This window comes from Podarcis erhardii (genome assembly GCF_964252035.2).
Source record: "Podarcis erhardii genome assembly, chromosome: 9".
Lineage (NCBI taxonomy): Eukaryota > Metazoa > Chordata > Lepidosauria > Squamata > Lacertidae > Podarcis > Podarcis erhardii.
The window spans coordinates 38,688,126-38,710,632 of record NC_138512.1 but is presented as its reverse complement, the minus strand read 5'-3'; the positions used below and the strand labels follow the sequence as shown (position 1 = coordinate 38,710,632).

The 22,507-nt window shown below is 40.5% G+C and overlaps 1 long non-coding RNA gene across 1 annotated transcript; it reads right to left on the bottom strand.

Annotated features, from left to right (window-relative positions):
* Window positions 1-1,848: 1,848 nt before the first annotated feature.
* Window positions 1,849-21,798, bottom strand: LOC309349508. The gene is made up of 2 exons (XR_014159986.1): window positions 21,061-21,798; window positions 1,849-3,027 (listed from the first exon to the last, which is right to left on the bottom strand). It is a non-coding gene; the product is annotated as an uncharacterized lncRNA (long non-coding RNA).
* Between the last annotated feature and the right edge of the window lie 709 nt (window positions 21,799-22,507).

Sequence of the window (22,507 nt, the reverse complement as noted above, 5' to 3'; positions counted from 1 at the left end):
TGAGACTGCAATAATTACCACAAGTAAAAAGCATGAACTAAAAGTTCATGCTAGTAGATGTTTTCAGATAAGAAAAGCAGTGAAGCAAGCCATACATTACATGGCAAGACAGATGCATATAATACACATATAATAAACACAATGTTGTATTTATATCTTTGTGGATATTGATCTCATTTTATAGCCAATGAATGCTATGATTAGCCTAAGACCAGTCTGTGAATCAATAGCACAAAATTCTTTAAGAGATGTATCCACTGTTGGTTTCTATTTCCCTCACTGAGCAGCAAATGCAGTCACAAGGCTTTGTTTTGCATTCCACAGTCAGAGTTACTGTTGGGTTCCCACGGGAATGGGAGACTGGATGTGACGTTCACTGGTTTCCTGTTTTTCACTGCTCTCTCGGTGTTCTTTGTTTCTGAGAGGAGTTGCTTCTCTGCTCTCGCAGAGGCAAGATGCATGTTTGTATTCTCTCAGCATAGAAGTGTAAATAAAGTTAAGAATGTGGCACATACTGCTTATCCTTCCGCTGTGTGTGTGACGACACTCTGCTTGGGCTCCAGATAAGACGAGCCTGTATCAGCTTCAGCTTCAGATGGGCCGAAGCTGGTCAAAATCTCACATCCACATGTAGAGGAACTAAGTTTGGCAATAGGCGATGTCCCTCATGTGGCGCTTCATACAGGCATGTGGTTTTTAGTGTGGGATTGCTGGATAGAAAGACCCATAGGTAATCTTGATTCTTTTTCTTCTATACCTAGAAAAGCCGAAGCCCTTCTATCTCATATAGGTGGGACTACCTACTTTGATTGGGTGCAAATTTCAGCTGCATATCTATTGGTTGAATGCTAGGTATGCCTTCTCATTGAAGGACATTTCCCATGGGCATTTGTCAAACTGTCTTCTCTGGAGCTTATAGGAGTAGATTGAATGAGCATCACTCAGGGATAATTTAAACCCAAGGAATACTGAAAATGCAGGGATATTATGATGACACAGAAGATCAGGGATTATACATGAATTAGATTTATTTACATAACACAGATTTCTGAGTTCTAACTGCTACATCCTTCATGGAAATAAATCCAACTGAATTCAAAGTCAGTTAAGGACGTTTAGGCTCTGCCTACTAGACCATCTTTTGTCAAGGTCCTATAATTCACCTTGCAATATACTAACGAGCCTTGGTCACATAATGCCCCTACACCCCCAAAAATGCAACAGTTGCTTGCATATACCTTTCTGCCTATAATAGCGTAGTCAGGCTATCTTGATCCTTAAGAAATGCAGGTATAAGTTACTGGGTAGAAATTCAGCAAAAGCAGCTTCAGACTTATGTCTGAGGCAAGGAGATATGTTGTGGTATGTCTGCTGCCATCACATGCAGCAAGAGAGGAAACATGCCTTACTTTCTCCTTATCATATCAGGAGAAGAGGGGATGGGAAGAGGGGATGAGACATCATGGAGTCCCCTCTAAAAATTGCATGATCTTCTGCATATACAACTTCTAAATTAATAGCTATGGAGAAAGTATTATTTACTCAAATGCTTTCTCCAGTCAAAGCTGTATTTTTCACAGGAAGGTCATTCCTGTGATGAAATGTCTAATAATGTACTGAGTACAAGGTGTCTCATCGCTCAGCTTGAAAGTTTCACAGTATTCCTGTGAGCGGTTTTGGCGAGACCCAAAAGGCCCTTGTAAGCTCCATCTGCAAGCTGCCTTGGGTGTTGGATCCTCTTCTGTGCTGCTCATGGTTTTGTCACTTTTCTTCTCAATTATATTTGTCATCCACTTCAGAGACCAGTACAGGCATTCCCCCAGAAGATTCACAGCCAGAGAGATGAAGTGTAAACAACAAATAAGCTTTCTCTTTATTACACACTGAGAAGAGGTACCAACACACAGCTGATTTCTCACTTTGCGTTTCAGAAATTACCGCCACTCCTCAGTTGGCCATAGGTACCTCCCAAATAATTTCAACAGCTGTTCAGGCCAAGTTTCTCATTTTATTGTAGACTTCCACCCTTTATTATTAAGGAAGGTAAAAGTGCCATTTTGCTTTCTACAAGCCTTAAAATAAAACAGCAGATATTACACAGCAATAGGAAATCATCCCCAATATAATCTATCAGTTTATGAGGTTTCTTTGGCCTCATGCTGAGAGTTTTATATTCCACATTGTCCTCCAGATGGCTGGAGTTTAATTTCCCCTGTCAGGATGAGCACATTTGAGTACACAGTTTTATTATCTGCAAAGCAAAGAGTACAAGACTGAGCCCAGGATGTCTCCATTTCAAATTTCAATTCTAATCATATAAGCTTTTTAAAAAATATATATTAAAAGCTGCTGTTTTCAAAGTGAGTGACCATCCTGTAAAGACTGAAAGATCAGTTCATGCCTGACCCTTTCCAGCCCAGTTTTCGAGTCAAGCCGGACATGAGCACCTGATTCATCTTAATCAATGATTATGAGCCAAAGCATATGTAATGGTTGTCATGGAGATAAGGCCAAGCACAGCAAATTCACGTTAAATGATCTCAGCACAGCCTTCAATATTTTGAACCACTTTCAATGTGGAGCTCAGCCACTTACATTGTGAGCAACTATGTCTCTTCCAGAAAATGCTAACACCTTTGTCTCTCAATGTAATCATGAAGCCACATGCACATTCATGTGCAGAGGATATGTGGGGCTTTCAAATGTAAGCAGCCTTAATTTTATTTAAGGAGTCTTAAAGAGTTTCTCTCACACACTTTTCTCAATGCAAGGAGGATTTCTTCAGCAGTTTTGAGCAGAAAATAAATATTGGAACAGTCATGAACTGCTGGTTAGCCACTTTTGGATTGGTTAGCTTGTGGTAGTCCTAATCATGAGACATCACATATTCTGAAAGAAAGGGGAAAGTCTTTCCATGGATGGAGGGAGTTAATCAACAGCAGTTAATAGAGTGCAATCTTGCTATGTCCTCCCTGTTTTCCTGAGCAATAAGAAGTTCCAGAGGCAGGATAACCAGGGCTTGGTTTCCTTAGGGGAGAGCACAGTGAGAAATTGGTGGCATTTCTTGTAATATATATTTTATTTAGAAATATACACATTGAGTGTGAATTGAGACAAGTGTAGCAGAACATGTGTAGCAGAACATGTAGCAGAACCGCTATCCTGCATCAGATTCCCTAAGAAATATACTTACACCAGCAAGGTGCTTTTAGCTTCTTGTTCTCTCCCTTCCAGGGATGGAGGAGAAATTTGGTTCTGTTCATATTTACATGCCGTGTTCATTGGACAAATAACACTTTTAAGAAAGAGTCTGACAGTTGTTGTTTTCAATTTTAAACTCATGCCAGAGGGAAAGAAAGAAAGTAGAGTAGCATAATGAGATGAAATAGGAAAAGCAAGCAGGAACACAGAGCCCTAGCCCTGTGCTGACTTGATGACATTAGGATGGTCTTTGAAGTCTTTTTGTTGTTGTTTCAAACTGCTTTTAATTGACATTTTAATGCTCTGTATTCAATAGCTGTTGCTTTTAATTTTTTGCTGCCTTTTTATATTCATGCACTTTTATTCTGCTGTTTATTCTGCTGTTATAGTGTTGTTTGTAATATTTTTAGACTGTGGTCTTATGGACCATATTATGTTGGAATGAAATTTGGTCTTTTAATACATTGTGACCTGCCTTGGTCAATACATTTCAAAATGACTAAGTGGATTTTTAAAAACCCACTAAATTAAAGGAAAAACAGAGCAAAGTGACCAAGCATTAGAGTTAAAATATGATGTGTATTAGTGTGAAGATATATCAGCCATATTTAATCCTCTACAGATCGGGGGGGGGGGTAACTAACAAAACGGCTGTCTCTTTTAAAACCACAGGACTAGCACGTAAAGAGCAGAGTTTAAACCCCATTGTTAGGCAGATAAAAAAACAAAGGAATAGGTTATGAAACCTTCTTTTAATACATTCCAGCTGTTTGAGGCAGCTGGCTCCCCACTTCTCCTCTAATGCAAGGAAACAGACCATACTCTGAAGTACGTTCAAAAATGCTTTACTTACTCAATCTGAGGTCACAGTCATGCATTATCCTATGTTGTAACAATAAGAAATGCAGGTATGTCTGAGGCAAGGAGATATGTTGCAGCATGTCTGCCGCCATCACATGCAGCAAGTGAGAGAACAGGAAACAAACCTTACATCCTCTTTATCATACAAAGAGAAAAAGGTATGAGACTTCAGTGAGTCTCCTCTAAAAATTGATAACTCTGTGGTCCTTAACCCCTTCATATACTAACTAGCACTGTTAGGTTTGACTGCAACTGTCCGACAAAAATACTTCTTCAGATGAAATTATCACAAACCCAAGGTTGTAGTCCATGGTGGTTTTGCACTAACAGAAGCACTTTCACTTGCAAATGCAGGGCAGAGTATCTGATTTGCTCTGATCTCTCCTACCCAATGCAGCCCCTGCACCTCCCCACCTAAAATCTTATTTTAAGGGGGACCCTCTGGAACAACATGTGATACGACATAGAGGGCTGCTGTTAGAATGGGTGAAAATAGGGTGCAAAGTCACAATGGGATACAATCTCCAACTATTTGCTAAAATTGTATTTGTGAACTGGAAAAAAGCTCTATTCGTTTCAGCTTTGATTAGAGCACTGAATCAGACCCAGCACCCTAACATCAAGCAATATTTCATGTCAAGGTGCCAGTATAAAATTCACATTGTCAGGCGATTTGAGATGGAGCCACAGTGGAACATATTGCTCTAAGATTATCTTTAATTCCAAAGAGCTAAATTTGGATGCTTAGGCTCATGCAATAATAAAAAGATGTCGGTGTATGTAGGATGGAAAAAAAGCTCTCATTAAAAAGTCCTTCAGTGTGCTTTTTATGGCACTTTCCCCATGAATCATGCAGGTCTGAAAAAGAGTGAAACAACCAGAGACAGAGTTCTCTTGGGATCTTGTATTCAGCAGAAGCAGTATGAGCTGTTGGAAATTTGGATAACAGTAGGAGCCACAATCCTTGGTAGGTACATTGTAACATTCAGTGTAGGCACAAACATATATATCTTGTGAGTGTCTATCCTGTGGGTTGAAATGTCTAAGGGTACTCACTGGTGAGAGGAATGAGTGCAGTTCTATCCATCCTTGAGTGAGAGTCCTGGGTGGAAATTAGCAGCCTGAGTGAGAGCAAGATTACTAGCCAGGATAGCAGTACATCTATGTGATTGACAGGCGGGAATTTATTTTGATATTTTATATGGTTCTGTCCAGTGAATGGTTTCATTGTCTCCTGGTGCTGTTGCAAAAAAAGAAAAAAAAAAGAAAAAAGAAAAAAGAAGGGTGGAAGAAGTGGTTAGTGATAGCAGTTTGAGTGTGATGGAGTGTGGAATGTGAGATATTCCAGTGACTGGGTGGGTGGGTGATGTGCTTGTGGATGCAGGAGTAGAATAAAATATTGTATGGTTTGTGCAGCTGGAAGACAGAAATTAGGGTGATGTGCATGTGTTAGTGGGCTAACTGTTTCATACTGTGAGTCAGGATGTGCCTTGTTAAGAAAGAAGGTGAAGAGGAAAGGGCCTTTTAAGATGCCTCCCAAATATGTTGCTATGTTTTTGCTGTTTTGAGATGTTATCGTTTTCTATAGTGGTTCTGTATTGTGTTGTATCATTTTCCCCTCTCTCTCTCGGGGGGGGGGAGGTTCAATTGCTTGATTCATGGGAAATGCTATTAATATGGAAACATATTCTTCAGACCTACATTCCTTGATGATGTTTGATAATCTAAAAGATGATGACCAAGTAAGCCACAAACCAGTATAGGGCCAAAGCTTAACAAGGTGTGGGCTGCCTGCCAAGTAACTAACAATGGCTGATGTCATCCTCCAGTTTAATATCTAAATGTGCATATGTCTTCTGGATATAGATAATTGGTGAGGAGAAACTAATGGAGTGTGAAAGGAACATTAGAAAACAGAACAGAAGGGCTAGTGTTTTAATCAGGAAAAACCAACTCAATATTCCTCACATCTGAGTGCACCCATTATCGAGCTTTTGAAATGAACCCCCTTAGATCAAAAATTTGCCCAAAATTCATGTAACTTCTGGGACACCTTTGGATCCCACCCATCGGCCACCAACCCCACTAAGAAGAGGGAATGGCTGTTAAACCGCTCTTAAATCTGTAGTGCCCATGTGGCCTGAGTACCTGAACAGATGCTGAAAGAACATTCCTCATTATTACGTACTTCCCTTTAAATTCATATCCACCAGACTCAGACCACCCACCCACAATCCCAGCTACTTTGTGTGTCCCATCCTACCATGCAATCATCCCATTTAGGTTGCCTTCTATCCATCCTTTTAAACATCAAAGTGCTTTAATGATAAATATTTTAATCCTCTCCTTCACCTAAACCTGAGCTACACTTTTCAAAGTAAAATGTGCTTTTTATTCCTCTTCACTTAAACATGAACTATGTTTTAAAAATTAAAGTGTACTTTTCAATGATTCCATTTTAGTCTTTGCCATGATCCTCCTTTCATGCAGAATACTGTAAACATGTCGGCTGCAGTCCATTCATCCCAATGAAGTCCATCTTCTGGACAGGTGACCACTAGAACCTTTTCCCTGTATGCTTTTGAAGCCAGCTCCCAAGATATATAATAACAAGACCCTATCATTTAACTCTGAATTGTCCTTGTTCTGTGTATTATTGCACCATCATTTTAATGTTGTGTTTTAAACTGTTGTAACCTGCCCCGGGACCTTAAAATGGGTAATAAATTAAAAGCAGCAGTATCTTTTTGCTATATTCTAAAAGTCCACAATTCTTAAATTAAAATTGCATCAAAATCAATTCTCTATTATCATTTTATTGCTAGTGTTGGTATAAGAATTAAGTGGGGCCACAACACTGAAAATGTACTCAGAGTACTTTGAGAAGAGCCCATATCAGGATTTGTTTCAATTAATCTTTCCTCCTGGGCAGGAATGCAAACGTCACAAAATTCTAGTGGATTGAAGATGGTGGGGCCTGGGTGCAGGAGAGGTGAGAAGAGAGTGGTATCTACAGACCCAGATTCAGTTTTCTGATCAAACACAGTAATCCTACATGGTTCAATATATGTGTGAAATGGCTAATCACATTGTTCTTTCAACCCCATTGAATTGTCTTTCAGCTGGGTTTACCACTTCAGAGCACTGATTTTCCAGTAATGAACTTCTGGACCCCCAAACCCCTGCTCATCTGATTTACGGCTGCATACTTTGGACAGTAATGCTCTCTGTAGTCTCTTGTCCAAATACAGTGGTACCTCGGGTTAAGAACTTAATTCGTTCTGGAGGTCCGTTCTTAACCTGAAACTGTTCTTAACCTGAAGCACCACTTTAGCTAATGGGGCCTCCTGCTGCCACCGCACCACCGCTGCGCGATTTCTGTTCTCATCCTGAAGTAAAGTTCTTAACCCAAGGTACTATTTCTGGGTTAGCGGAGTCTGTAACCTGAAGTGCCTGTAACCTGAAGCGTCTTTAACTCAAGGTACCATTGTACATGGGGGCAGGGGCACAAGGGCATTCAGCCCCCAACTCCTTGGGCCACACATCCCCTACGCTTTCCCAGCTTGGCTGCTCTGCAGTTGTTGGTGTAATTTTCTTAAAGTATCCATTTTGTTCCCCCCACCCCTTTAAGGTCTTCCAGTGAACCTCCCCAAAAAGCAGGAGGCACACCTGTGAAGCACTCCCAGAAGTAGCCTCTTTCCTGGAAATTCCTTCTAATGAAGATGATGTTAGCTCTTTAATAGCCAGAAATAACATCTTGGAGAAATCCCAACCCCAACCCCAGATGGGGGAGAACCAAGTGGGGCCACTTCGTTACTGCATAAAACTACTTGGAGCTTATTCTAATCTTAAAGTACAGTACCTGATTTTAAGTTACATTTATTTTGGTGAGGCCAAATGCCTTGTGTCTGAAGGGCAAATTTCTCTCTTCTGTCGTCTATTCTGTATAATGTTTCTTTTGTATAATCTTTATTGTGGAGGTTGCAGCTTTTAACAGCACAACCCTTTGCATTTTCTGCTCAGAAGCAGGTCCAACTGTGTCCAAAAGAACACATTGTGGCAAGTGCAACCTTTAAGCATTTAAGGTTTAACGTAGGCATATGGGATGCAACTCATAAATGGAATCAAATAAATAAATCCAGTGCTTTTTTTCTGGGAGGACGCAGGGGGACACATACCCCTAAACATTTTGTGAATCTTTGTACTTTTGTCCATTTACTGTATTTTTCCTGATTTGAACTGTAAAATGGTAATTTTCTTGAATCAAAATGAGAGTACCCCTAAACATTTTTTAAAGAAAAAAAAGCACTGAATAAATCCAAAAGGTATCATTTAAACTTGAGCTGGGGGTAGAGAAAGGGTAGGCAAAATACTGAAGAGAAAGAAAATATCCCAAGAATAAGCTTTGCAACTGCTGAAACCCTCGTTCAAGCTATTTTAAACCAGCCCAGACAAAGTACTCGCAAATACACTGTAGAGAACAATTCTGCATTGGCAGCATGACTTGACAGTATCCTACGGGAATATGAAAATAGGCCTGAGACAAGATAGAATTTGATCCACTGTTATATTTCACCATTTCCTTCCCTGTTTTGCCAAGCTAGTCAAATATGGCACCTTTCTTTTCCTCTCAGGGCTGGATATCAGGGCGATAGATGGGTCAGGAGTCAGAAGCCATGCATTCTTCTGAAAACAGTGTGGGAGGAACTTATTTAACATTTCTCTTTCCCTCAGGAGTTACCAGACGAGCCCTTCCATTCTTCTGCCTGAGGCTGAAAGAAAAGGAACCTGCTGTTTTCCTCCTTGGAGTGGGAAAGGTGACTGTATCAGCTTGTTATAGAAGCTGCAAGACCTTTTCTCCTTTTATTAGCACTGATTTATTCACTTGCCTGGCAAAGCCTGGATTTTAACAAGCAGACTTATAATGCATACTTAAACTCTGCACTTTCAAATTATATCCAATGTTGGGGTTTATATTGTCATTCTATTTATATGAGTAAGGAAAGAAGCCCCAGTGGCCCCCTTAAAAGAATCAGTACAAGCTTCAAATATTTCAAATATACGAAGGTGTGAGTTTGTCTTCCCATGGCCCTAGTACATCAGGGTGATGTAAGGAGATGCAAAATACACTTGAGGATTTCATCACTGCCTCCAGATTCTTGGTCCAAGCAATACATCACCACAGGAAACCCTCTGGCTGAATTAAAGTTCACCCATTTCCATGCATACTCTTGCATAATTTAGTTTCTATTTAGGTCTTGGATAGAGCCATGTACACATTTTTATTCAGGAATGCACTGCATTATTGGGTTCTATAGTCAAGGCAAGCGCTCCTGTATCTTCACACACACTAGCAGCATGCTTAATTGGGATCCTATATGCTCCTATACGCAGAAACTGAGAAGATAATACTAGCAGCACGCACACACAATTAAATGGATCATTATTGCCAGCCATTTCCCTAGCAGCCATGCCAACTCTTGACTCCCAGCAATCACCAATCACTGTGCCAACCACATTCCACCCACCCCCACTCCTTAGTAGCCAGACATGGTGCAATTCTACATCTATGTCATCACCAGACTCCACCAGACACACAATCATGATCTGCAAGGCACAAAGACACCACAACACGCTCTACAGCATGAGCCACTGCTGTTCAGGCAACAAGGCCTCCAGGAATCCCAGAATCATCATCACCATCATAATTTTATTTGTATGTCACTTTTCCATAGTTACAACTATCCTCAAGGCAGCTTACAACATAAAAATATTTACATAATCACAAGCATGACAGAAGTCGTCATAAAATATAAATAAAACACATCAAAAAGCACGCAACCAAATCAAGCCATTTCCAAATAAATTATAAGATCTATCTATCTATCTATCTATCAAACCCTAAACTATGCCCCCACCCAAGAGTCTGTTCAGCAGCCTCAGCTTTTGTAGCTGGAGTCAGTCAGCCAGCTGGGGAAAGGCTAGCAAGGCAGAGCAGGTCTTCCAGGACTCACAGCCAAGATGCATAAAATACCTGCTAATCTTGGATTCGTATGTGAGAATTCGTAAATGTAATGATCCATTCAACATAGCAATGGAGAAATGGAAACATTTTTAGAGAAGTACAATTTTCTAAAAAAAAAAATGAAAGGAAAGACAATGCTTCTAGTTTCAATGGAAGCCACTCTTTTTGGAATAGCAACCTTTCCCTCTCATGCAGACATGTGTACTCACTCTGGTAGCACTCCACATATGGTCAGAAATGCACACCTTTTTATTATTCCAGATCATGATAATATTAAAACCTAGGCTGGGCATTCACAATAAACCATTATTTTATGACTTGCTGTCATTAAGCCATTGAGGAGAACATCTAGGAGTGATGTAACAAGTTTTGAATATTAACAATAAGCTTTGTGAAGGCAAAAGCACAGTTTCAACTTTTTTTACATTTACATATCAGTGATGTGTTAGTCAGATGGTATTAAGCTCAAGTCAGATCCGTAATCAGAAAACTCTCTTCACAAACATAATCTGGTCCCCATGTAAATGAATAGCCTTTCTGTTTGTGTGGGAGAGAAAGAAGTATTAATTTTTCAGTGTTCATTTGACTCTCCCAATGGTTCTCATCATCAGTTTCAGTACTAAACTGTCTCCCACACTGAAACTCTCTGGCTTTCAACTCTTTGGAAAGTGTGGATGTAACTGACTGGTGAGTGAAGTCCAGCCAGCCTTCTTTCAGCCTGTGCCAGCACTGGGAAACACAGGTTTTCTGTAAAAGGGAAAATTTAGCTGCTTATTTTCAGTCCCAAATAACCAGCTAAAGAATTTCTAATTTGAGCTGATAACAGTAATGCCACTCAGTGTGGACATATAATGAGGAGGACAGTGATTAAAGCAGATGACACTTAAATAAAAGGTTGCCAAAATGCTCTTCCAGAACTTGTACATGATGCCACCTTTTTTTCATCCTTCCTATTGATGATTGCAAGAATCTTAAGAGAACATTTCCCCACCCATCCATATGCTAAACTACTGTGCACATTGATGGTGTTATACAGATCTATAATTAATAATAATATGTATATAGCATCCTTGGAGTGCCTGAGATGGAAATTCTAGCCCTCTTCAGAAGTGATGCCCACACATTAAATCAACTCTTTGAGCGAGGAACGGGGCCAAACCAGCTAGCCCTACTGCCTGGCATCCACACATACACAGCTGTAGCAAGGAAGCCTGAGCACATACATGTGAAGATTCCATGTGCAGTTGTAGTTACCAAGCAGGAGACCCCTGCATTACTGGGGTTCATGGCAGCATGGAAGTCTTTCTGCAGCCAGCTGTATATACAAAGCCATCCCTGCTACAGATGGAGGCATGGATACCAGAAGTCAGGGTAACGGGTGCAGCCCCACATCCTGTTTATGCACTTGAATGTGTGGGTGTCATTTCTGAAGAGGGATAAAGTTTAGCACGGTTACAGTATCTTTAGAAGCATCTGTGATTTCGCTATTGTTGAAAACAAGACACTAAGGGTGGATCTGCACTCGTGTTTTTAACGCTAGGAAAGAGTTAAGGAATGGTTGCAGTTACACAGAGGAACAAATGATTGCATTGCTTACAATGTTCTTAACGCATTATTAAAATGTGAAACCAGAGGGTGCGGCAGAGCACCCAGCAACAGTTTGATGAAAATGAACTAACAACAAGGTAAGAAATACGATTAAAATTACAAGTATGTCCTGTGATGTTTTAGAATGATGTATCTAATATTGTTCTAACAATGTTAAACAGGTTAGTTTAAGGCAAAGCCCAGGCAAGGCAAAATTATGATGATGATGATGATGATGATGATGATGATGATGATGATGATGATTTACTTATACCCTGCCCATCTGGCTGGGTTTCCCCAGCCACTCTAGGCAGCTCCCAGCAGAATATTAAAAACATGATAAAACATCAAACATTAAAAACTTCTCTAAACAGGGCTGCCTTCAGATTGTTTCTAAAAGTCAGGTAGTTGTTTAATTCCTTGACATCTGATGGGAGGGCATTCCACAGGGTGGGCGCCACTACCGAGAAGGCCCTCTGCCTGGTTCTCTGTAACCTCACTTCTCACAGCTACTGGAACAATCAGAAGGCACTCGGCCCTGAACGATGGGCGTGGAGCCACTCCTTCAGGTATACGGGGCTGAGGCCATTTAGGGCTTTAAAGGTCAGCACCAACACTTGGAATTGTGCTCAGAAATGTACTGGGAGCCAATGAAGGTCTTTCAAGACTGGTGTTATATGGTCTCGGCAGCCGCTCACAGTCACCAGTCTAGCTCTAATTGAGATATACGGTTCAAATGTCCACTCTTGAAGATTTTATATATATATAAATTAGGAATTAATCATATTGTTTGGTGCTTAGATACACTGAATGCTCTTCAAACATTATGCCCATGCGCAGACATTCCAACATGTGGGGGTGGAGATGGAACAGATGTAGTAAATAGGCCAGGCAAGAAAGCATGATAAACCTCCTAAATCATAAATAGGAACAAAGTAAGGAAGAATATTAGCTGAATCAGGCCATTGTCTGAAATGAATATGAAACATCTACCACATATTCTTTTAATTTACTAAATAATTCTACTAAGTTGACATCAAGGCATTCAGAAAAGTCTATTCCAAATCTGCTGTAAAACTCCATTGTGTTCTCTGGCTTGATTTTAGAACTTCAGACAGGCTCCCTGGAGGTAATTATGTGCTGTGGCAAAATGATTTTTGTTAATTTGCTGTGTCTTGTTTGATAAGCCTAGCCAACTTCTAATTTACATTAGGAGAAGATTACTTACTAGCCCTGCTGTAGTATGCAAATATATTGCAGCAATGCATAAAAATAGCTGTGAAGTAACTTGCAAGGTCACTTTTTATGTAGGTTATACTTCATTTAGTAGATAAGTGTATAAAACAACCCTTTTTGAATACAAGGGAATTTTCATTAATCAAAGGTCAGGGGCCTTCTGAATTACTAGCTGAACTATGAACGCAGGTTTACTGCTTGAATGAGAGAAGTAAAAAAATATAATTATTTGTCATATATTCAAATACTGGGAACTCCTTCCTCCTATGGGAGGAAGGGTGGGATATAAATTTAATACATAATAAAATGCACATCCTGAAGGCTTGGAACAGAATAAAACATTACAGCCATCTAGCAAGCAAGCAAACAAACAAACATCAGTTGATCTGGCTTTCACCAGCCAAAATGGTACCCTGTCTTTATCAAGAATGATATGCCAATGAAGTACAGGATGGGAAGCCATGGAGGAACTGTATTGAAAGACAGGGGAAGCCATTGCTAGGTCAACCTTTAAATCAAGAGCTATCCCCTCCTCTCCCCCAAACATCCCCCCCCCCAAATTTCTGGAATCTAATTGTATTCATATAAAGTAATGAATTAAAGATACAAGAGTTTATACAAGGTCATTTCAATAGAGACAACTCTTATGAGTACAGAGTTGTCTCCAGTTGTGGCAGCAAGGGTCTTGAACTAATTTTGAGGGGACTGGAGAGGAAAGAAGAGGAGAGAGAGAGGAAATTTTGTTGCAAGCAGAGAAGTCCCTTGTGCCAGTACAGCTGAACTGTTAGATATGACCAACATATTGTCACCTGTAATCTGTATGAAGGTTGGCATCTGTTTGTCTTGGGAGACAATGTAACAGACTCCATGCTAATAGACAAAATGCCAAAATTGGTTGATGATTTGGAAGAGGCCCAAGTAAAAGCAGAGATCAAGCAGCTCGGAAGTGGGAGATCCCTGGTAAATTTGAAAGAAGCAATTTGCCTTCTACTGGCATTCTCTGGAAAGGCAATGGAGCAAATTAATAATGCTACTTGGTGGAAGGAGCAGATGGCAGTAGGTGGTTCATGGAATACAGGAACTAGGGTTCAAATACCACAGATGGGGAAGCACCATCTGCCACAAAGACATTTTGGAAAGAAATATCCTATTCATCTAAATATAATCAGGTCCCAGTGATATTACAGTACTAAAGATTGATGTTTATGTATGGTTTTGAAAAGGTCAAAAACAAAAAGTGGGGCAGTGAGTTTAGTTTGTATGTTAATGTGAACCTTCCTCATTTGCAGCTCCCCAAACAATATGCAAACAGAAGCACAGCTATTTGGGTTGGTGTACCAAACTTATGTAGGGGACGCAGGTAGCGTTAAACCATTGAGCCTAGGGCTTGCTGATCAGAAGGTCAGCAGTTCGAATCCCCGCGACGGGGTGAGCTCCGGTTGTTCGGTCCCTGCTCCTGCCAACCTAGCAGTTCAAAAGCATGTCAAAGTGCAAGTAGATAAATAGGTACAGCTTTGGTGGGAAGGTAAATGACATTTCCGTGTGCTGCTCTGGTTCGCCAGAAGCGGCTTAGTCATGCTGGCCACATGACCCGGAAGCTGTACGTCGGCTCCCTCGGCCAATAAAGCAAGATGAGTGCCACAACCCCAGAGTCGTCTGCAACTGGACCTAATGGTCTGGGGTCCCTTTACCTTTACCTTTACCAAACTTGTTTATAAAAATGTGTATATTACAGGTAAAAAATGTATATGTTAGTGAAAACAGCATTCAAAAAAGGAATTATGGGGAAATGACATACTGTACAAATGCATGTATGTTTAATAAAAGTGCACTAAAATGATGACTTTTTAAAACTATGATGCGAACAGAAACATGGGAAATTAATAAAACTGGGAAAAAGTAGGAATTTAGATAAACCAAAAAGAACATATTTGTCCATCCCTAGTCAGAAATAAAATAGGAAAACACTTTAAGTTAAGGGTTAGAGGTTTCCTGTATCACACTCATAAGCAGAAGCTGATAAACCCTTGAAGTTAAGGAACCCTATTAGTTAAGGAAGGCCAAGTAAGTAAATAATATATGTATTTACACATTTTATATGATAAGTTGAAGTGAATAATGAATTTGACAAGCGTTCTACTTATAGACACGGTGGGTGATTGTCAACTAAGTATTGCTCAGTGGAGCCATTGGAATTAATGATCATAAGTCATGTTTATTCATTTCAGTAGGTCTACTCTAAGTAAAACCTAGTTGAATGTCACCCAGTGTGACCATCAAGCACAAAATCCAACTCAGTTTCTTATAGCTTTGTTACATTGCTGTGGTCAAACGAATATTGCCCTTTCATTGTATCACTGATTTCACTGGGGCAAGCACAGCTACCTTTGGGTATATCATACTTAGGATCAAGATATTAGCAGAAAGGTGAAGGACAGAGTTGGTTCAGCAAACAGCTTGGCAGGCAATATGTATTCATCATGCGGGAGAGAGGAAACTAAAAATATTGGGGGGATCAATAAAGGAATAATGATTAGATAGGAACAATAAGGGAACATAGAAAATATCAGCAAAGAATCAGCAACAGAGGAAGAAATTAGTGACTCCATAAATTGAATCTCTATAGAATTACTAAATCAAATAGTACTCTCTTTTAACAAGTTTGTGGTGTCTCTTATGGGAATAAAGTGGCAAAACAGTTCTTCTCTTGGGGATGATATTTAAAAGCACAATGTCAAGGACTTTGCTGACAACATACCACATCCCTGTATGAACATATATACCGTATATATATTACTTTATTTTGTTCATCCCAAAACTTTCTCTCATTGGCTGTGATAGACAACACACATATTGTCCTGCATATGACTAATTTGCATATCTGTAGGTGTACTGAGAGGACTCACTGTGCAGCTGTTGCTCTTTTTGTGAAAGAAAATAAAAATTGTGGTGACATTTTAAGTAAAAAGTTGATAATAAACCACCCATGAATGTTGTTGTTGTTGCTACTGCTGCTGTTGCTGTTGCTGTTGTTATTTATTGGTGCTGTTTATTGCTTTAAGTTTGAAAGAATACAAAAAAATGAAAACATACCAAAATTAGGGTTTCATTTTATTCTGTTTAGGGACAGGGTAAGTTGAAAACTTAAAAAGAAAGAACCATGCGAATGAAAAACTGTACACTCTTTCCATTGTAAGTGCATGCCTAAAGCTGTCCCAGAGTACCATCTTAAAGCATTTGGCAGCCTCTTAATGCAATTTCTGAAAGCGTCAGCATAAACGAGGTCAAGGTGTCCTAAACTGCTAGCTTTTATTCTACCTGCCAGTAGATTTCAAAGAGCTTGTACAGTGACTAAGTGCCCTGTTTTTAATAAAAATATCTCATCTAACTTAATTCTAGGGTTGCTTCCACACATGCCCATCCTTCATTCATTAACTTTTTAAAGAAACCTCAAATCACACCATTGCCAAATCAAGTCATTGCATTCCACTGTTTTGTGTTGTAAAAATGTAAAAATGATAAAGGTCTTTAAAAAAGGAGGAGGGACCTAATATTTGCATTAACAGTGCCAGCGTATTCAGTATGAATTGATAAACTGTTACTGAGGCTTTTAAGGGCTGCAGTGCCTTAAATAAAAAGCTTTCTCTTCACATGCTCTGTCCATTGCATTGTTTCCAGTTTAGAGTGGCTAGGGGATTATTAACGAATTGCTCCTTAATATGTTGACCAGGAAGCAATAAAACATTTAATTATGAGTGCAGAAAACCATTACTGAAAAAGACTTCACTGTGAATTCATGTTATTGAAGAATTATTGTCACAAGCCATTGTTGGATGATGCAACTCTCTTTTATTTAGTGCTGCCTGGAACCTCTAATTTAATTTAATTTCCAGATTATTGTAGAATACCATTACGTAGAACTGGAATTGTCTTGCTTTCTGATCCAGTCCAACCCAGAATGAATCTGTGATAGGCACCACCATTATAAATAGTACTTGCACATTTCCAAGAATCCTGTTTTAGGCTCCCCAATGCAAGACTGGTTGCACAACTTTAAACAAAATACAAGAAGTAGAACTTTGAAAAAAGAGAGTTTTGTGCAACGTTTCCATTGAACTTTGTACTCTGAAATTTGTATTGATTCCCCCACTAATGCCCTATTCTTCAGTGTGGACTGCAAGGAATCCACCAATGGATTGGAGCAGTTCCCATAAGGTATTAGGTGTCTGGGCGAGGGACACGGTGGCGCTGTGTCTAAACCACTGAGCCTCTTGGGTTTGCCGATCAGAAGGTCAGCGGTTCGAATCCCCATGACAGAGTGAGCTCCTGTTGCACTGTCCCAGCTCCTGCCAACCTAGCAATTCTAAAGCACGCCAGTGCAAGTAGACAAATAGGTACCACTGCAGCGGGAAGGTAAACAGCATTTCCGTGCGCTCTGGCACTTGTCACAGTGTTCCGTTGTGCCAGAAGCATTTTAGTCATGCAGGCCACATGACCTGGAAAGGTGTCTGTGGACAAACACCGGCTACCCTTAGCCTGAAAGCAAGATGAGCGCCGCAACCCCACAGTCACCTTTGAGTGGACTTAACCACCCATGGGTCCTTTACCGTTTTAATGGGAGATTGACTATTACTTTATAGCAGACATATAGCAAATATATACTATATTTTTCAGCCCGAGGTTGACATTCGCTTATGGTCAATCTTCTGGGGGCTAAACGGTAGTAGTAGGTGGACCCAAGGCAAAAGAAGCAGAGCATACAGTAGGCTACATTCCAACCATGTGGAAGTTAAGGGTTTCCATCAAGGCAAGCAAGAGACATTACCACAGTCCAGCCTAGCACAAGAGCCAGGGCCTGGGAAGGAGAGTCCAAGGACTTGGGAGATTGGCCTGGAACACGACACATATTCCCTGTGCTTGAGGTTCTCTGACCTGGCTAAATAGGACTTAGGCCCAGATTCCATAAACCCAGCATGCTGGCAAAAGCCAGTACAGGGGCTCCTGGTGGTGCAATGGGACTTTCCCACCTCTCCTCCTTCATATCTGCTGTGGAGGGTCAGGAGAACTCCCAGAAGAGGGATGGGGGAAAGATCTTTGCGATGACAGGAGAGCAGGAGGTTGAATTTTTCTCATTGTTTGGATAACTGTCATCGTTTCTTAATCCTATGAGATCCTTCACACATTCAAATCCTGCTTCAGTAACCTGAAACATATCTTTTCTGGTTGCTCTAGTCACTGGCAGTTCTTTGTTTGCCACATGGGCATCATCCTGCAAATGCAGAAGGACATGGAAGCCTATGGGAAGGCATTCTATCCCCAACATATTCATTTTGTTTGCATTTTTATGCAACAGAAATAAGAAATGGTGACAATCTAAATACACACAAACACACACATATATATTATTTAATTTAGGGGGAAGTGAGTGAACTTTGAAATCCTTACATTTCACAGCAACAACATATTGTGCTCTATTTTGTATGAGAACATTGGCACAGCAATCCTCAACCTATTTCCCTGTGAGCAGTATTGAGGCTGCACTTAAAGCTCATGCAGTTATGATTATTTCTCCTTATCTTAAGAGAAAGAAGGAATCATTTTAGCCAGGCACTTCATATAACCATGCAAAGTTCAGTCAAGCAAGTTACCTCCATTTGAATTAATAATTGATGGAACTTAAGGTGAGCAAACAATAGCTTAACCTTTGGGATGGGAAAAACAAAATTCTGGAAATAATAACCTGCAAAAATTCCCATATCAAACCTTGCTTTCACTTTGAAATCCCACCATCAGCTACTAATGTTCTGCCTTTTATCCCCACCAGGTGTATTTACATGAAGCTTCTATCCTCAGCAAGCACATGAATGGCTTCTGAATTGGTTGTCCTCTTAACATGGACAACTGTAGAAAAATAAAACTCATGGAGAACAGTTTATTTAAAATATGTCATACCTTTTGGTCCCACTTTTAAAATATGGAGTTATGAGGTATGTGCATAATTTCATTAGACCAGAATCCACCACACAATGAGCTAGTTTGTGTAATTGCCCCACACACTCCACAATAAGTGCAGCATAACTCCATATTTAGCAAGAGGGATGGGTGTTAAAGTGTGTTAAATTTTGCCATGCAAAATGGCAAATAGGCTAATAGATTGTCACAAGTGAGCAATCACCCCATAAAACTCTGAAAAGATTGATAATCTGACATATTTGTTGTCAAGTCTTGGAAATTGCATCCCTTTGTGAACTTACCCTATATCATGTGGACCTCCTCTACTCAGCACTAAGCTTCCATTTGACAAAGAATACATGAGGACCCTTGAGTCTAACCATGCTCATGCTGTTAACTGCTGTATGTCAGGATCTACTGTTGTAGAGATGAAATGGTAAGATGGGTACTCCCCATCCCTCCATCCTCACTCCTTTGTGCTGCTGTATCCCTGATCTCATCCAAGGACTCTGGTTAAGAAAGGAATGGGAGAAAGACAGGGAATAGCACTACACACTTACATCTGAAGAGCCTGAGGAGTAGGAGGGTGAAGGATTGGGCTTGGCACAAACTGTCCCGCCTCTAGATCAGGCCAGTCTGCCCCAAGTGAATTGAGGATCAACCTCCCCACCCAATATCTGGCTCTGAATCAATGTGGGTGTGAAGCTTATGTTTAAGCAAAAGGAGATACAGAGTAGCACGTCACTATTATTTAAGTTGAAAGTGGATGCATGGCTTCTTCTTAGTTGAGTTAAATGAAATAAAAGCTGACTAAAGAATGCTGTGTTGAAATAAATCCCAATACAAACAAACAGATACCAGCTGTAAAGAAATATATATAATCTTCTCATCCTTTCAGTGTATCCTACCATCGGTTTTTAAATTATAAAGTGTCCAGAAAGGCATTTCTTACAGTATTTTTGTTCAGACCGTTGCACACAGATTTACGTAAACCATAAAATATTTTGCATGCGATCTAAACATCCTTTTTTCTTGTGACTTGGTACTGCAAGCATCTCAAGCTGTCCTACTTCTGTAAAGGAAAAGTAGCCTACTTGCATCTAATTGTTGCTTCAAACTAGCACACTGAATAACATTTTAAAAAATAACTAGAAGAAAATACATTCAAGAGTGGACAGTACTTCTTCTTTTTTTCCTATGAGAGAAGTGAACAGTCTGTGGGCAAACATTTTGCTGCAGGTAACTGTGAATGAGATCCAGTAGAGATTTACTCGCATCATCTGTCTGTAAATGGAAACAGTCTGGCCTTGCTGTGATGTCGCCAACCCATTTACATACCCATCAACTACCCCAATAAACATGGGGCATCCCTTTTTTCTCACAAGAGGACAGTGGCCAAAATGGCCTCCACAACCTTATGCTTTTTTCAGGCATGGTGCCCCAAAACATGTGTTTTGGGCCACTATGCCTGGAAATAGCACTTTGGGGGGGGGGCGTGATCTCATACGAGTCACATGACTCACACGAGAGTGTGGACCTAAAAGATGGCATCCCAGATTTGGGCCATGTCATGTTGGAAGATATGCCATTCTGGCATGTTGTTGAGCCCACACTCAGGGTTTCACACTTCAGAAATAATGTTGAACTACCACACTGTTTCCAAACGTCTGATATAGAGAGGTGGAGAAGGTGCTGGTGGAAGATATTAGAAGAGATTCAGATTAACAGTTGGGCCAGGCAGTGTCCAGAGTGGCCCGGGGTAAACTACAGTTACGAAGGGCTGCTGCTTAGGGCTGGAGACCTCTGAGTGGATACCATAGGGAGGACAGCATTCTGGAATGGACTTAGGCAGGATCTAAGTCAGAATCTCAGAGACTGAGGATAGCAAGAAGGGCAGGTGGAATATATTATTATTGTTCTGGATATCATCATATTTAATATGCAGTTTTAGTGTTTGTATTTTTGTTGTGTATTTTAAGTCATATTGTAAGCTGCTTCAGGTATTATTTTAAGATTAAAGTGTGGTAAAAAGCAATAATATGGTGGAACTGGGTTACTTCCAGGCTGGAATCAAAGGTTTTCACCTGAGTATCACAGGCACCCACGGGGCAGAACTGGAAAACCTCTGGCATGGTTAATGTCTTTCCGCAGAGGCCAGATAATATTCTCATGTAATTGATCTTGCCTATTTGATTTACCACTAGGTAGTTTCATTGCTGACACCATGCCATCTACCAAATCAGCATACTGTCAGGCGTGGAAAGTCCTCTCCTCCTCTGGTAACTTCACAGTCAAGAATCACAAGCAGTTTGTCTTTTATAGTCCTTTTTACTCAGTCATCTGGTTGCAAGGCAAGAATCCCTATCTCTCCACAAAGAGAGTTCCCCCTCAGTCCCCAGCAACATCCTGGCCACCAATGGGAAGTTCCACCCCTTTCCATTCTCTGTTCTCTAATATGGAGAGACCTACGAGCTCAAGGGGAGAGGGGTTGCCCAGGCTCTCTAGGGAGACTGTTCCCTCCCTTCCCTCTCTTCTTCCACTATCTCATAGCTAGGTAACTCCTACGGAGGCTGTGCAGCATTCTCCTCTCTCTCCTCTCTCTCTCTCCTACCGAAACTGCTGGGGAGAAGGGGAGCGAATCTTCCTCCTCTCCTCCTCTTCGGAGAGAAACTGATCTGACTGAGAATACACTTCCCAGTCCTCCCATTTGGACCATTTCCTGACACATGCATAAAATACTTATCAGCTGGTGGATATGAGGGAGTTGCCTCTTGAAGCAAATCTCTGAAATTCATCTCCAAGATACATTATTTCCTATGGGTTTGATGAATGGATATGATAGAAAATCAGCCTTGAGAATCTAAGGAGCAACAAGCTAATTCAGGAATCAGTCTTAGGAGGCTGTGGTCTAATCCAAGGTCCATGCAGTTCAAAAGTATCCAACCTGAGTGCATCTGTATATCTAAAAGACTGGGGATCTCTGCAGAATTTGAGGGGAATACAAATCCCCAATCTCTGCAGAAAGAATCATGAAGTGCTGAAGTCAGGCTGAAATAGTGTCTGCCCTGTGGGGTGCCAAGTCAAAATTTATTAAGTGTTGTGTTATAATACATTACAGTATAAAACATTTAACAGTGGAAGAGATAGGAAAAGCTTTTTATAATATAACAGTATCTGACTCAAAAATTCACACTGAAATATAACCAAAGGGGGGGAAACTAATATATCTTGACATAAAAACAGGTTACCTTGCAAGTACCCAAACCATTGTTACTAATATTTTTTTAAAGAATAACAGTACAATTCAACTTTTGACTTAAGCACCTTGGACAAAAATAAAATAAGTCCCCAGTGCTACTGAGTCCAAAGATACTCCAGCAGAGTGGATTTGTGTCGTTCTTGTGCACCATTAGTGCACCAGCGTAATTGCAACTTCAGTGTGACACCCAAAGTGCAAGGGGCAAAAATTGGAAAGAAGTTGAGGTGTCACTGAAATGCAGAAGAGGCGGACTGTGTAGGGCAGACCCACTATGTTAGCTTCTTAGCAGGTGGGTTGCAGTTGCTTACCAGGAGGAAGAGATTTGCTACAAGATGACTGAGAGGTTAGGGGTGGTGGAAACACACCAGCAGGAGCACTGAATTGGC